Source organism: Lissotriton vulgaris, chromosome 8 (assembly GCF_964263255.1).
Source record: "Lissotriton vulgaris chromosome 8, aLisVul1.2, whole genome shotgun sequence".
Lineage (NCBI taxonomy): Eukaryota > Metazoa > Chordata > Amphibia > Caudata > Salamandridae > Lissotriton > Lissotriton vulgaris.
In genome coordinates, this window is record NC_141696.1 from 131,650,888 (window position 1) to 131,668,093 (window position 17,206).

The window sequence follows — 17,206 nt, forward strand, 5'->3', positions numbered from 1 at the left end:
GAGGCAGCGGTTCATCAATGCAATCTGAGAAATTGGTGCACTGGCAAAAGCATGTAGAGAAAGAGTATAACAAGGGGAATGACATCCAGAGATAGTTTAAGGGCTATGAGGCAGTGCTTCACATGAATACTGTCTCTGAGAAGAATTGGGGGGCAGGGATATGGAATCACTTCACAGAAGAGGGAAAGGATGCACTGTTAGCCTTAGAGGTGCACAAGACTTCACCTACCCTGAGACGAAGGCAGCCCTCCTTACTCGGTATGGTCTTACCCATGAGGAGGTGCTACCTGGCGATTGTTGTGAAGTGGGGGGTAAAAAAACAAAAAAGAAGGACTTACCTGCAAAGGCTGATGGTCGTCCTCTATCTTCTACCTGTCTCCGGTTCCAGCCGGTAGCATCCCAACACACAGGCACCCCAGGGAAAATCCCAACGCTGCAATGAATAACATTGACAACTCTCTCAGACATTTGTAACCACCTATTTTCTCTGTCTTGGAGTGGCTTGTATTTCATCTAGACATCCTGTTGTCTTGCACTTCTTTCCTACTTTTGCAATTTGTCTTTGAGGGCATTGCTGTGCAAAATACATTGCATTATTATGAGTCTAGATAACTCCCTAAGGAACATACATTAGAGCACCACAATATATATAGGCACCTAACCTATGATTTCAGCAGCATCAAATAATTCCCAGTCAGAATATGTGCATGATTGTACTTTGATTCATTCATAGTTTTAGGTAAAAGGAAAGGTATCATAAGGCAAAATTTTTAATGGGCACCAAGGATTACTCATGTAGGTAAGACAGAACAAGAAATGATGTTGAATGTGGGCAAACCTATGGGGCTGCAATTTGGTGTGGGCAATACATTCCGCTCCACCTGCAGAGAACACAGAGATTTGCCCATGCCACATTAGAGTAAGGCAGAGTTCTTCCAAAAGTCCACCAACAATCATGTAGCACAGTTTTTTCTCACTCGTGGCTTGCCAACGTTAGGTTAGCAGGTGCGAGAGAGAATTGGTGTCCCTTAGGGTCATGGACATTACCCCCTCCCAGGACCTCTGCGACAATTCGGCTCCTACTTCTACCTGATACCGGAATATAAAGAACCTCCATGACAACTTTAACGACCACACACCCGACCCCACAACCAGCCCGCCCAGTTGCAACGCCAGCCAGACCACCATCTCTGCCTGAACACCGATCACGACCGAGAAGACCACCGCAACCATGAAAGGCATCCATTCCGGAGCCCACTCGGACCCCTGCTCACCCCACATATACCACAGAGCCGCCACCACCACCGCACATATATTACAACGCGCCATCAACACCGCCTTTAAGACCGGCTCCGTCCCTGATGACTGGAAATGTGCAGAATTCAGACCCTTGCTCAAGAAGCCCTCAGCAGACCTGATAGACCTCAAGAACGACCGGCTCATCTCGCTCCTCCCTTTTGCAGCTTAAGTCACCAAGAAGATGGTCAACGGAGAACTGCAAATGGATCCCCCCAAGGCAAGGAAGACCGTCACCCATGCACTCATCACCAGCCCGCTGGGCAACGGAAATGCCCTCTACGCTGGCTTCAACAAATCCCTACTCCACAAGCTCCAGACAATACAGAGCACCAACGCCAGACTCATCCTCGGGGTCTGTTGACACGAACACATCAGCAAACACCTATGCGAGCTCCACTGGTTCCCAGTTGAGAAAAGAGTCACCTTCAAAATACTCACCTACGCCTACAAATGCCTACACAACACGGGACCCCAATACTTCAATGACAGAATCATCCTCCATGTGCCCAAACGCAACCTACGCTCCACCAACCCCCTCCTCCATCAATATCCTACTCGCCAAAACCCTGTGCATCTGCAGAGCCAGAGCAGGGGTAAGATCCTTCTCCTACATTGTGGGCAAACCGTGGAACGACCTCCCCACTGACAACAGACGTGCTTCCTCCCTGAACACCTTCAAGATGGCTCAGAAGACCTCGCTCTTCGACTGATACGGGACTGCTGACCCCCCAGCACCTTGAGACCCCACTTGGGAGTAGTGCGCTTATAATTTGCTGATTGATCGATTGATTAGTGTGATTCTCTATCGCTAGGATAGCACCCAGCAAGATTTTCTCAATGGGGGGATTGTGGGCAGTTGCGACTATTTGTGGTGAGGAAGCTGCTCATTCATGTTGAAAATCTACTTGAGGGGCAGCAAAGAAGGAACACCCTCTTGCAAGCAACGTGGTACAGTTATCGTTGATTTAGCAGCATGAAACAAGCTCCCGGTGCTAAAAATCAGCAGGATGTGCCAATTTTGCCCACTCGCACAACTCTGCGGAATCCCGCTGAGTTTTTATGTAACTCAGTGGTATTCCACAGAGTACCCCTTGGTGTGACATTTAAGCCCATCATTAAAGCCCACCATCAGCTTGTATATAGGGAATAAAATAAATGCTTCAATAGAACATCACACTTACCCAGCAATCACCTTCTTTTTCAATGAATCCGAAGCATTATTTGGGGGGAAGAAATCTGCTATGAGTTATAAATATTTTTGTTCTGGTTTATGTGGTCCTCTATGTATTTTTTGGGTTGAAGGTGTGTAGGGCATGGACGAGAGTTAAGTTTCCCCTAGGGAGGTGTCCCCTAACCTATCCGGGGGTCTATATTTCCCAACTCTGCACATTGTCTTAGGGCTGTAGATGTGGTTATCTCCAACTGAAATTAGATCATGTTGACTTATATGAGACGTTGTCAAATGGAAACAGAAAGTCCTTCAGACTAATATCACCTTTATGCCACTAAGAGTCGAGCAGCAGACATGAACAGATGATAATTACTTCACATTCCTCTCAGATACAAGGCTCAGTGGAAACTAAGGCTGGTAGTAGAAGACTCACACTTTAAGAAATAGGGCTATTGGTTGAGTGGGTGGAACCCTACTAAAGCAGCAATCGAAATCTTTTTCAGGGAGAGCTACAAAAGCCACTAAATTAACCCTTGCTTCACTTTCAGGTAACGGGGCACAAAAGCAGCCAGGCTTAACTTAGAGGCACTGTGTAAAGTATTTATGTAGCACATAAACAGTAATAAAGTGAAAACAAAGAACAAACAAAACAAAAACCAATTTAGAAAAATAGGATAAATTGTAGTAAATAAGATGACACTAAAACAAATTAAATCCAATCACTTGAGCCGAGCTATGAATTTTTTAAGTTTAAAGTGAAAAAGAGCACCAAAATTATCAAAGAGTCAACTGTGGGTACCTGGTCATGTAAGATTATTGCTGAGTAAAAATGTTAAGGCTGGCCACGATGGAGAGTAGATTCGATACATGAGGCGGATTGGACCCATTACTGGCTTACCTTCTGACTTGGAAGAAAGGTTGAAGAAACATTCATGCAAAGGTAAAGTTAAGCAGGGCCGGGTAGCAGGCGGTGTCTGAGGAGGAGGCGTCATCATCGGGGAGCAGCTGGACGGAGCTGCAGTTAAGATTGGTACCTTTGGACTCCACAAGGCTGGACAACTTCAATGAGAGGTCCCAGTGAACAGAATTTGGTGCTGTGGAGAACATAGTGGGCGCTAATGTGTAGTCAGTCCAACCCGCGATGCACCCTGGGTGGATCGGCAAGCAGGTAGGTAACGTTCTTCTGTCGGTTCTCAGGACACTTCTTGGTGAAAATCTGTGTTAGAAATTGAGTTTCTGGTTCGCAGAGACAAAATTCCTTGAGTTGGACCACATGGTTCATCTCAAAATCTTTCTTTGCAGATGCTGCTTACCCACACAGAGACATGATTTTAGGAAAAAATAAAAATGCCAGTCAGGAAAAATTTAAAAGTATTCAAATTGGACTAGATATGTAGTAGTAGTGTATACTAAGTCATGGTATGGCACGGCACAAACACAAGTCCTATCCCCACCGCTGATCCTCAAAGGAAGAAATCGATTTTGTGGTTGGCAGAGGTATGCACCCTGTCCTAGCAAGAACCTCAATCCTAATCAGATACACACCATAAAGTGACCCGTGCTCACCCTCTGGTAGCTTGAGGCAGAGCAGTCAGGCTTAACTTAAGAGTCAATGTGTCAAATATTTGTACAACACTTCAAACAGTAACACATTGAAACCACCACAAAAAGCTCCAAATCATTTTTGAAAAAATAAATAAATAAAACATGTCTAAAAGTGACCAAAATACAATGAGTAAAAGTTGAGATATACATTTTTAAAGATTACATGTAAAAATAGCACCTATGGGGGGGTTGAGTTGGACCAGGACAATGTCAAGAGTTCAGGCTGGCTGTGATGGATTGCTGACCAGATACAAGAGCCACGCAAGGCCTGCTGCACAAAATACATTGATCCTGGTCACAACAGCAAATTGCGTGGTGCAGCCTAGTGATGCATAGATGCCCATCCAATAGTTGAGTTGATGTGTTGATTTTCTTATCGCAGCAGTGGTATTACATTGTAACTTTCCCTACATCAGCTCCCGTTATTTCATATGAACAAGCCTTATAAGGACATATCTCTAAATAAGGACAGAATGCCTTGTAGGGACATCACGCCTTATAAGGACTGCAGCCTTTTATGGACTAAACCTTTCCCCTAGTTCCATGCCCAGGCTGGGTTTTTCCCAATCGATATTGCTAAGATGTCATCCTTAGCACATATGAATAGTTGATGAGTACACTCTCCAGGAGGTATACTTCACCTCTCCCATCGAAGCACAAGGTTTAATCCCCAACGTCATCCTCATACTGAACAATGGGTAACACACGTACATAGATTGTATAAATACAGCACCTCTTGCTATCAGAAAGCAGGAGGGAACCTAGACTTCAAGGCCGACACACTGACCAGAGATGCTGCAGCTCCGGCATGCCATTTCTCCAGCCGACAGTGTTCTAATGATCCCTTGCGTGGTGTCCAGTTCAAGTCCAGGACGAAGTCCCACACTCTCACTATTCAGGTATGGGGGTTTGACTAAATCTTATTGGGATTCTCGGCTCATAGGCTCTTAGTCTTAGGCTCTGTAGCACCTACTCACATGCTAGGTACACTTAGGTACATCTAGTGAGGTATCTTAGGAGTACGCATTTCTTTATAAATGCATTTCATATTCATGTATGTGTTCATGACTATTGAAAAATGGTAGAACAATACTATTTCTTTTTATTCACTATACTGCTGGTTCTATGTCTCTGCTACTGTGTTACAGTCGTAACAGCGCACTTATCCTACATGAGAAGAAAAACAGTACAATAAATTCCTAATGTAAACACGCGCGTTGTATCTTCTCTATATCTCTACGAGAATAAAACAAGCATACATGAGTGACTGTGTGAAAAGTAGTATATTGTTTTCACGAGTCTGAGGTTATTGTGTTCTAAGGTTGTCAAAAACTAATCTCTCTGAGATTCTAGTGGCACTGCGAGCTAGCTAATACAAACCATAGGCTAACATATGCGGCGGGGGTATGCAGAGTCAGTCTGCCACCAGACCCACAGTATATGTTATCCGTAAACAGCGTAGGCCCTGCATGACAGGGTTCTATTGCGACTACACTACACAGCGGTCCAAAGACGATGCACCGAAAGGAGTAGGTTCTGTAGTTGACACACCGGAATTCCCCAAGCAGTCCCGGGGATGCGTCAGACTTCCTGCTCTGCAGTGACCGCAATGCAGCAGTTACGATGCATCGGGTCTTTAGGTGAAATGGTGGTTCTGAGTGCGATGTGCTGATTCTACTTCCTCAACAGTGTTGATGCATCTGTTCTGCTTCCTGCAGACAGGAGATGCATCAGTTCAACTAGAGCAAGCACTTGGGCCCACTTCCAATGGACCAGGCAAAAGAGCAGGTGGTGCAACTTTCAAATTCCTGAGTTCGAGAAACAAGAGACACGCCAACAATCCCTTTGAGATCACTCTGGGTTCAAACAGAGTCCAGTTCTTCCTCAGAAGGGGCAGATGGTATCAGACAGCAGGGCAGCACAGCAGACAAGCAGTTCTTCTAGAGTAGCAGAGTGACAATCATTGTAACTGCACAACAGCCCTTCTTTTTGACAGGGTTTCTTTACAGGTCCAGAAGTGTCTGATTTGGTGGAGTCAGAGACCCGGTACTTATACCCAGTTGTTCCTTTACATTGGACGGACTTCAAAGAGGGACTTTAAAGTGCATAGAGGTCCTGGCTCCAGACTCACTACAGGGGGGTATGTAACCCTTTTTGTGGAGACAGCCCTGGCAAAGCGCTCAGGGGGTTAGGGGTGCAGCCGAGCTTTTTGCCAGGGCTGGTTTCGGCCGATTTTGTAACAGGGGCCAATATTGCAGCAAAAATGGCCTTCTAACAAAAACGCTGCCCCCCCCCCCCCAAGGGGCCCAAAACCGGCCCCAGCCCTGGCTGTCCACAGCAGAAATGCCCAGTGCCCGCTTTGACCAGTCAGACCCTGATTAAGGCTGGCATGACCCCTCAACTTTGGAGAAACTGTCCTAGTTGGAATGCTTCTGAGATGAGACACTCCTGTGACTTGAGTGAACAATTCCACACATGCCACACAGAAATAATGGCCCTATTTAAAACCACAGGTTGCATGGGGCTTGTTGCTTGCACAACTGACCAGAAACTTCTCTTTGTTGAGTTCCTAGTAGACACTAGAAGGCCAGCACAAACTCCAAGACAGCAGTAATATCAGAAGTGACAATGGAATCTCTCATGAGCACTGTCTGCCGCAGGTCCGCCAATGTCTCAGCTGAAATATTTGCAGAAATGTACTCTGTGTGCACCAACCTTTCTTGGCTCAATAACTGGCTGGAATCCGCTCAGAAAAGAATGAATGTGCTTGAAGAAAGCATAGGTGCAAATTCAGACTGTGGTGAAGACTAGAGGTAGGCATAACTCGTGTAATGCTGTGTAGCATAACCAGGAGCAATTTGTCAAGATTCCTCGTAGTCATGCAAGAAGATTAATTCTGCATTTGGCTCTATTTTTGCAAAAATGCCTCCTCACGTCCAAAATGGACTCAAGGAAGGAGTTTGCACCAAGAAATAGTGCTAAATAAAATAGAACATGAATATCAATGCAGCAGCTGCTCACACTTGCTAAATGTAGAATTGGAGTAGAATTTTCCACCAACTTACTCCAGGCATTTAGTACTAGTTTTATAGTGGAAAAATCCCATCTCACATCAAAATTAGATGCAAGCATGTATTTTGCGCTAGTAAAAATGCACTAATTGCAGATTGTTTTTTCTTGCATGATTTTGAGTCATCTCTCAGAATTTGTAAGTAATTGCTCATAATTACGCTTGCTAAATATGCTCTCAGGTTAGGATTTTTTTCCTAGAAATTACTCTTAACTACGGATGTGGGCCTAATCAGGTTATTATCAATAATTCTATGCCAAAGAGTAACTCGGAAATGCTGAAATTAGTTTGAATACTCCAGGATAATTGAAAGTAATCCAAGGCCAAGTGTCACAGAAAAGTCAGAAAAAAAGGTCATGGAAGTTTAGATGAAGTTATCCCATGTATCCTGGGAATATTATTCTCTCTGGAATTCCACGAATCCCTTTGTGTCGGTCCCCGTCACTCCCAGCTGGATAGCAGACCCTACCTATAAGCCAATGCTTCTTACAACATCAGCATACCAAAAAGATACTAGATGCAGCCAAACTAAAGAAAGACCTTCCATTGCGGCTGACTACTCAACTGAAACCAGTGTCAGGAGAAATTCCTAGCCCTTCAACCATGTTGTCTCTGAAGCAAAATCAAATTTGGTATAATGGATCCGGCCTTAATAATTATTAATCAAAGACAACAGTATAGGGTAAACTTTATGACCTGGAAATTGTCAACACTCCCTAGACATGTCAGGCATGGGTGTGACTTCGTCAGCAAAAGTCTACCTCTCCATAAAGTGTAGACAATCACCAGGGTATCACTGTACCACCAAGCGGGATAGCCAGAAGGAGTCATGGTAGAGACAGCCTTTAATCAAATTGTGGAGAAACTGAGCTCTGCAAGATACAAATTGGGATCCCCACTGACATTTGCAATGAAAAAACAAGCAGGAGAAGACTTAGGGCCTCATTAGGATGTCAGTGGGACAGCAAAACAACAAGCTGATTGAGCCGGTTCCACCGCCATCCAGGTCATCGGTCCGACCGCTTGGATCAGGGGGTGGGAGACCGCCTTAACAGGATCAAGATAATCAATACTAGACAGCCAAGAGAGGGTTGAATAGAATTGGAAAACCCATAAGACATTGGTCCTTGCACAAACTGATGTGCTTAAGGTAAAATATAAAATTTGAATAGAACACAATTTTGATCACCTCACTTTATGTAATTTGTCTTTTGACTCTCCCTTGCTTTTGAAATATGAGAAATTACGCCATAAAAAGCATTATAATATTATTAAAGATGTGTTTCATTCGATCCCATAATTCATTTTAGGACACACAAGGCAAAGGAACAAACAAAATTTCAACATACTATCAATGTAATAAAATATTCATATTATGTATCGATTGGAAAGACTTGGAAGAAAGGTATGGAACTTACAATTGATATTGTCAGAAGGCTCCAACTCTTCGCAGGGGCAGTTGTGACGAATGTCCCAATCACCTCCCCACCAGTACTCCCGCTACTAAGAGCAAGACCACCAGCAGGGAAAGGGGAATTGGACAGAGAAGAGAAACCTTGGCTCCAACTGTCACCTGCACCTTCTAGGGACTGCGTATAAACTTCCTGCTGTCTTCCTTTGGAGGTGCCTAATACACAGAGTAGGGGAAGAAATAGAATATACCACAAACCTTCTTTCACTAAGTAGTCTTTCTTAAAGGGTAAAGCAAAACTTATCCTACCAGTTCTAGCCAAGGTATTTGCCCCTCTTCTGTTAATGTGGTAAGTTTCTGGCAAGGCTTCTAGCTGTGAAAGAATGCACAAACATTAGTCTCAATTCCTCAATGTTTCTCCTTCTATCTCCCTCAGTTCTAAACTATTAAACTATTACCTGTAAATCCTTCCGCCAGGTATGGTCTTGGGGGTTCAGTAAAGAAGGTCTTACATTCTCTGGTGCGAAGCGAAAACTGTTCTCCAATTGTTTTCCTCAGTTGCGCGCAAAAGAGGACTAGGTAGGAAGGTAAGGGAAGGAAAAGAATAGGGAAAGCGCAAGTGGGAAATGTCCAGGGGAAATACTCGGCTGAACAGTTCAACGCTGTAGTTCCTGCGCACTGTAGCAATAATTTACATTGAACGTAACTGCCTTACTTGTCAATGCTGCAAAGTCTCTTCAGAAAAGAAGCCTTATCCTCTCTGTGGTAGGACTTCGCTGGATACTGGATATTCTCTGGATACTGTAGTCTAAGACTTGCTGAACCAACTCTGCGACCCTTCAGTTTATAAGACGGTCGTAAACGCTGTCCTGGCGCTTTCTGAAGCGGTCGCCTTCTGCCTCCCTGCTCCAGTGGTATCGTTGGCTGCTTTGTGATACTCGTGTGCGATAGCTGCTGCCTGCCTTAGCGCTTAAACCGCTAGAAGCATCTTCGAGTGTTTAGTATTATTATTAGGCAATTTCGAGTGTTTTAGCAGAATTAATTGCGCTGTCGAGAATATAGCACTGTTCAGATTGCTAGGCGCAAGCCCAGTTGTTGTGTCTGCTAGCTGCTGACTGTATTAGCGCTGAAGAGCTTGAAGCATTACTGAGTGTTTATTTGTGTGCCCCATCTTGCTGCCAGTTTCACTTTACCGGCCATTTTGTTGTTGTTTGTGCCTCGGAGCCCGTCCCCTCCACCACGATCCCGCCTCCCAGCTGATCCTACCTCGCCCCTCCCCCCTCCACCATCCGCATATGAGAGATGCATATCCGCGCAGCATTAACGCGCAGCGATCGCGCCCCATGCGCGCCGAAGGTGCGCCAATGGTAAGCCCGTCTACGCCCGTCCGCGCCTGAATCGCGCCCAGCGCCATACCCCCTGGCCCCCGCAACCTGCACTCCTCCCGCATAACGTTTGACGCCGCAACTCTCCTTGCCCTCAACCCCGGACGCATACCTCAATGCTACGTAGCTGCCCCAGGACGCACCCACGGCCCCTTCGCCTGCCACTCCTGCAAGTTTACCAGCATCAAGACTCACACCAAATCCACTAACCCCAAACACAGTTCCGACTCTAACCACCTGAAGTGCATCCTGCTAAACACCCGCTCGGTCCACAGACACGCCACCGAACTCTGGGATCTACTCCACACTATATCACCGGACGTCGCCTTCCTTACTGAAACATGGATGAACGCATCATCAACACCCGACATCACCATAGCCATCCCGGACAACTACAAAATCATCCGAAAAGACCGCACCGGCCAAACAGGAGGTGGCATCGCCATCGTCCACAAGAACACCATCAAAATCACGACTAGCTCCGACGATATCCTTACAACCGCAGAACACCTCCACTTCCAGATCCACACCGACCCAAGGACCACACTCAGAGGCACCCTCATCTACAGGCCTCCAGGAACCCGTAAACAATTCAGCGAAGACATCACTGACTTCATCAGCCCACATGCCCTCGCCTCCGAGAACTACATTCTACTAGGAGACCTCAACTTCCACCTGGAAAAGAAAAACGACAGCAACACCACCACCCTTTTTGACAACCTGACCAATCTCGGCCTCAAACAACTTGTTGACACCCCCACCCATTTAGCCGGACATACGCTCGACCCAATCTTCACCTCCAGCAAACACATCTCCTTTGATCACACCACAGCTCTCCATTGGACGGACCACAGTTGTGTTCACTTCAGCTACAAAACCACCTCGACCCACAACCCCCCACAACCTATTCCCCGAAGAAAATGGAACAAAATCACCACCGACCAACTCCTCACATCGCTCAACCAAAACCCACCAGACCTCTCATCGGACCCCAACCAAGCGGCCACCAAATTCAAACAATGGATCACTCACAGCGCTGATGAATTAGCACCCTTGAAAAACCATCACACCAAACAAGACAGCAAAAAGGCCCCCTGGTTCAACGATGAACATAAGACATCCAAGAAGCTATGCCGTACTCTCGAGAAAACATGGAGAAAAAACGCAACCACCGACAACATGAACACCTTCAAGGCAGCCACCCGCAAACACCACCAGCTGATTCGATCCACCAAGAAATCAGCATTCAAGAATCGACTCGACAACAACGCCCATAACAGCAAGGAACTATTCAACATCGTCAAAGAATTCACCAACCCCACCGCAGCCTCAAACGACATCACTCCCTCCCAAAACCTCTGCGATTCGTTATCCTCCTTCTTCTACAACAAAACTGCCGACATACATAACAGCTTCGAAAACAGCTCCAACGAACAATCCTCTCCACCCCCCCCCGAACCTAAACCGCCCTCTAACAACCTCAGCGCCTGGAACCCAATCACCACTGAAGACACCATCCGCCTAATGAATTCCATCCACTCTGGCTCGCCAACCGACCCATGCCCCCACCACATCTTCAACAAAGCAGACTCCATTATCGCACCCCATCTCCGTAATGTCATCAACTGCTCCTTCAACTCTGCTACCTTCCCAGAAAGCTGGAAACATGCCGAAGTCAGCGCCCTCCTGAAGAAACCGACAGCAGACCCCTCGGAACTTAAAAACTACCGCCCCATATCCCTCCTCCCATTCCCGGCCAAAGTCATTGAGAAAGCCGTCAATAGCCAACTCGCCGCCTTCCTCGAATCCAACCACTCCCTCGATCCCTCACAGTCCGGCTTTCGAGCCAAACACAGCACCGAAACCGCCCTCATCGCAGCAACAGACGACATCCGAACACTACTGGACAACGGAGAAACAGTGGCCCTCATTCTACTCGACCTCTCCGCCGCCTTCGACACTGTCTGTCACAGCACCCTCATACAACGTCTCAGCAACATCGGCATACAAGGAAAAGCCTTGGACTGGATCATCTCGTTCCTAGCTGGGAGAACTCAGAGAGTCCGACTCCCCCCATTCAGATCAGAGGCCACCGAAGTCATCTGCGGTGTACCGTAAGGATCATCACTCAGTCCCACCCTCTTCAACGTTTACATGAGTCCACTCGCTTCCATCGCGCGTCAACACAACCTCAACATCATCTCCTACGCTGACGACACCCAGCTGATCCTTTCCCTCACCAAAGACCCCAACACCGCCAAAACCAATCTTCACGAAGGCATGAAAGAAGTAGCCGTATGGATGAAAAACAGCCGCCTTAAACTTAACTCAGACAAAACGGAAGTGCTCATCCTAGGATCATCCCCCTCTGCCTGGGACGACTCATGGTGGCCTTCGGATCTGGGCTCAGCACACATATCCACAGACCACGCACGTAACCTTGGCTTCATCCTAGACTCCTCACTCTCGATGACCAAACAAGTCAACGCCGTCTCATCCTCCTGCTTCAACGTACTTCGTATGCTCAAAAAAATCTTCCATTGGATCCCCGCCGAGACAAGAAAGACTGTCACCCACGCACTGGTTACGAGTCGACTAGACTACGGAAACACCCTCTACGCCGGAACTACAGCCAAATTACAGAAAAAACTCCAACGCATCCAAAACGCATCAGCGAGACTCATTCTGGACATCCCTCGCCAAGATCACATTACCGGCCACCTGAAAGACCTCCACTGGCTTCCCGTCAATAAGAGAATAACATTCCGTCTCAAAACCCACGCACACAAGGCCCTCTACAAACTTGGGCCCGAATGCCTCAACACTCGACTATCCTTCTACACACCAACCCGACAACTAAGATCCTCCAATCAAGGCCTCGCCGCAGTCCTGCGTATCCAAAAATCCACCATGGGAGGTAGATCCTTCTCCTACCTGGCGGCCAAGACTTGGAACTCACTCCCCACTCACCTCCGCACTACACAGAACCACATCTCCTTCAGAAAAGAACTTAAAACCTGGCTATTCGATAAATATTGAACCCCCTCCCCAAGCGCCTTGAGACCCTCTGGGTGAGTAGTGCGCTATATAAATGCTTGAACTTGAACTTGAACTTGCTGTTGCTCTATGACTCCTTCCTTATGCTGACACCTCTCAGAACTATGAGAGCGCTCAGCAGAAAAATGAAATTCTCAAATAATTAGTCTCTAAGACTACTCTGATAGTGTCTTCTTGCTCTCTTCAGTTCCTAACTCCGACAACTCCCGTCATGAATTTCTGACGCGGAGCGGCGGCAAGGAACAGCTGCTGATACGAAAATCTGCGTTGAAGTGCGCAGTTAGAAGCGCGCGACTTCCTGATGATCACTAGAGGGCGCACCACCCGACTTAGTCTAAAGGAACCTAACGCGGCCATCTTAGGGGAAGTGAACTATTTACAAACGTTAGGCATTTTCTGTAATCCCTCAAGATTTCCCTAGAAATACTGAAGCTTCTCAGAGGAACAGGGAAACCAAACATTAGCCCGAGTAAAACAGGACATTGCCAAAGAACTGAATTGTCGTCGGGAAGAGCTAACAGTGGCGACTCGGTGAATCCTGACAGTACCCCCTCTCAAGGACCGATTCATCGGTCCTGGTTTGAGTGGAAATCTAGAATGAAAACGTTATAGCAGTTGAGGGGCATGGATATTAGCAACTGGTTCCCAGGACCTCTCCTCTGGGCCATACCCCTTCCAATCCACTAAATACCTTAATTTCCCTTTCTGGTACTTGGAGTCTAGAATGTCTTTTACCTCATATTCAGCATGTCCTTGAATGTTAAGTGGGTCTGGAGGTTTACTTAACCGCATGGGTGATTTGATCTTTTTCAATAAGGACACATGGAACACAGTATGAATACCTATCTTAGCTGGTAGTTTCAAGCGCACTGTAACGGGTCCTAACACTTTGTCTACTTGATAAGGACCAACAAATCTCGGTTGGAACTTCCTGTTACCCTTCAAATGGAGGTTCTTAGTAGACAACCACACCTGATCTCCTACCTGATATTGTGGGGAAATTTGTCTATGTACATCTGCAAATCTTTTGTAGGAGGATTTAGCTTTGACCAAATTTTGCTCCGCAGATTTATGTAAGGAGCTCAGATCTAATAGTACCCTCTTAGCTGCAGGAACCCCTAACTCCTCTTGTGTGACTAAGAAATTTGGATGCCGACCGAAGTTTAAATAAAATGGAGAGTACCCTGTAGAAGCACTCTTCGCATTATAGCAAGCAAATTCAGCCGTCCACAACTTATCTGACCACTCCCCGCCTTGATCCATCAAAAACAGCCTCAGATACTGTTCTAATTCTTGATTGATTCTTTCCGTCTGCCCATCTGATTCAGGGTGGTAGCTAGTGGACAACCTACTCTCAATTCCCAACCCTTTCAGATACGCCCGCCAGAAGTGAGAAATAAATTGGGGACCACGAGCAGAAACCACAATCTTGGGGACTCCATGAATCTTCACAATATTTTCACTGAAAGCGCGAGCCAACTCAGCTGCCGTTGGAGTGCCTGACATTGGGATGAAATGACTCATTTTAGTGAAGGTATCCACAACCACCAATATCGTGTCAAACCCCTTACTTAACGGCAGATCTACTATGAGGTCCAAGGAAATAGTATGCCATGGATAAGTTGGGGTGGGCAGGGGCTGCAATAAGCCCTGTGGAGCTTGTCTACTAGATTTACTTCGAGCACATGACTCACAAGACTGTACATATCTTTTGATGTGAGCGGACATCCCAGGCCACCAGAAATAACGCTGTACCAACTCCTGGGTTTTTGCAATACCTTTGTGACCAGCCAGCGGATGATCATGGCAGCTCTGTAACGCCTTTTCCTGTAAGATGGTCGTGGGAAGATATAAGGCTTCCTTAAAATAGGGTAGCTGTTGCCGACAATGTCTTTCTTCTCCCTGCTGGACCCACTGCTGGATGTCCTCTGCGTGTAAGCTCTTACGAACCTTCTCCTGGAAATTATCTAAGGAAAGAGCACACACTATCTTGGCTTCAGGGATTATTGGTCTCGCTTCCACAGCATGTTCAGATTCTTCAGTATGCAATCGGGACAATGCATCAGCTTTCCCATTCTTAGGACCTGGTCGATAGGTAATCACGAAATCAAAATCTGCAAAATAAAGAGACCAACGAAGCTGCCGTGGCGTTAAGGTCTTGGCGGTTTTAAGGAATTGTAAATTCTTGTGATCCGAAAAGACTGTAACTGTATGCCGTGCTCCTAACAAATAATGTCTCCAGTCTTCGAAGGCGTCTTTCACTGCTAATAACTCTTTCTCAGTAATGGTGTAGTTCAACTCAGCGGAGTTCAGTTTTCTCGAACGGTAAGCTACAGGATGAAGTTGTCCAGTGGCTGAGTGGCGCTGAGAAAGAACCCCCCCAATCGCTTGATCCGAAGCATCGGCTTCCAAGTAAAAAGGTTCGGCAGGATCAGCATGCAAGAGAATGGGGGCCGAAACAAATTTTTTCTTCAAAACAAGAAAGGCTGTATTGGTCTCGGTGGTCCACTCAAATTTGACTCCTTTCTTCAGAAGACCAGTGATGGGGGCAATCAGCTGAGAAAATCCCTGAATAAATCGTCGGTAAAAATTGGCAAAGCCCAAAAACCTTTGAATTTCTTTAACATTTTTCGGAGCTGGCCAATCCTCCACTGCTTTCACTTTTCCTGGATCCATCGTAACCCCCTGAGGGGAGATAACAAATCCCAGGAACTCCACCTTAGAAGCATGAAACACACATTTTTCTAGTTTGACAAACAGATGATTAGACTGTAATCGCTCCAGGACCATCCGCACATGCCGAGAATGTTCCTGGGTGTTCTGGGAATAAATTAAAATGTCATCCAGATAGATTATCGCAATCTTATCAATCAAATCACTCATGATGTCATTGATGAAATGCTGGAACACCGCGGGTGCATTGCAAAGGCCAAATGGCATAACGCAGTATTCGAAAAGACCAAACTTGGTTCGAAAAGCGGTCTTCCATTCATGCCCTTGCTTCATACGGACCAAATGATAAGCTCCTCGCAAATCCAGTTTAGTGAAAATTTGAGCTTCTTTTATTTGATCCAACAAGACGGAAATCAGCGGTAACGGATATCTATTCTTGATGGTAATCTGATTTAGAGCGCGATAATCTATGCAAGTTCTCAAACTTCCTTCTTGCTTCTTCGGAATAAAGAACAGTGGCGATGATACTGGTGACTGGGAAGGTCTAATAAATCCATTTGCCAGATATCTATCCAAATATTCTTTAAGATGTTCGTTTTCTGCTTCCGTAAGGGCATAAATCCAGCTACAAGGGAGAACTGCTCCTGGTTCCAAATCAATGGTGCAATCATAAGCACGATGAGGTGGCAACTGGTCTGCTTCCTGTTCACTAAATACTGTCTCCAAATCACGATACTCTAAAGGAATTTCTTCAGTAGTAACCGCTCCAATAGATTGACCTCCAAAAGACAACAACATAGATTGTGTGGGTTCTTCAGCCAGTGACTTAGAACCGTAACAGTGAGATAAACAAAATTTCGATTGCAAACTGACTGTCCGATTTTCCCAGTCTATGGTTGGGTTATGAAGAGCCAACCAAGGCAATCCAAGGATCAGTTGGAATTGTGGGGCGTCGATTAGATTAAATTGTAACACCTTACGATGACCATCCGCTTGAGTTAACTCCAATCCTTCTGTATGACTGGTGATGGGTCCAGAAGTCAGATTTGTACCATCTACTGAACGTACAGATTCCGGTCGATCTTTCCTGACTGCTCGAATTCCCATCTGACTTGCATATCGTATATCACAAAAGTTTCCAGTGGCACCTGAATCCAGCATAATGGCCACTCCCGAAATCTGATGTTCACGAAATTGCAAAGTCACATGAAGAATCACATGAGGTGTCATAGTTTGGAGAGTATTTAAAATCAGGTGAGGTTCTGGAGTCGGCTTGTCTTCCTTCACCCCCAGAGCGACTCCGTCTACTGATGGTTCACCTCGTTTCCCTTAAACGGAGTCTTGGGCCGTTTGATGCATTCCTTGACAAAATGGCCTGAAGCTCCACAATATAAACATAACTTTTTCAACCTCCTTTGTTCCTTTTCTTCTTTACTAAGTGGACCACGGACTGTTCCAATCTGCATAGGCTCCGATTCGTTACTTCCCCCCGATCCTTTCTCTGTCTTCGCTCTGTCAAAGCGAGGGAAATTCAC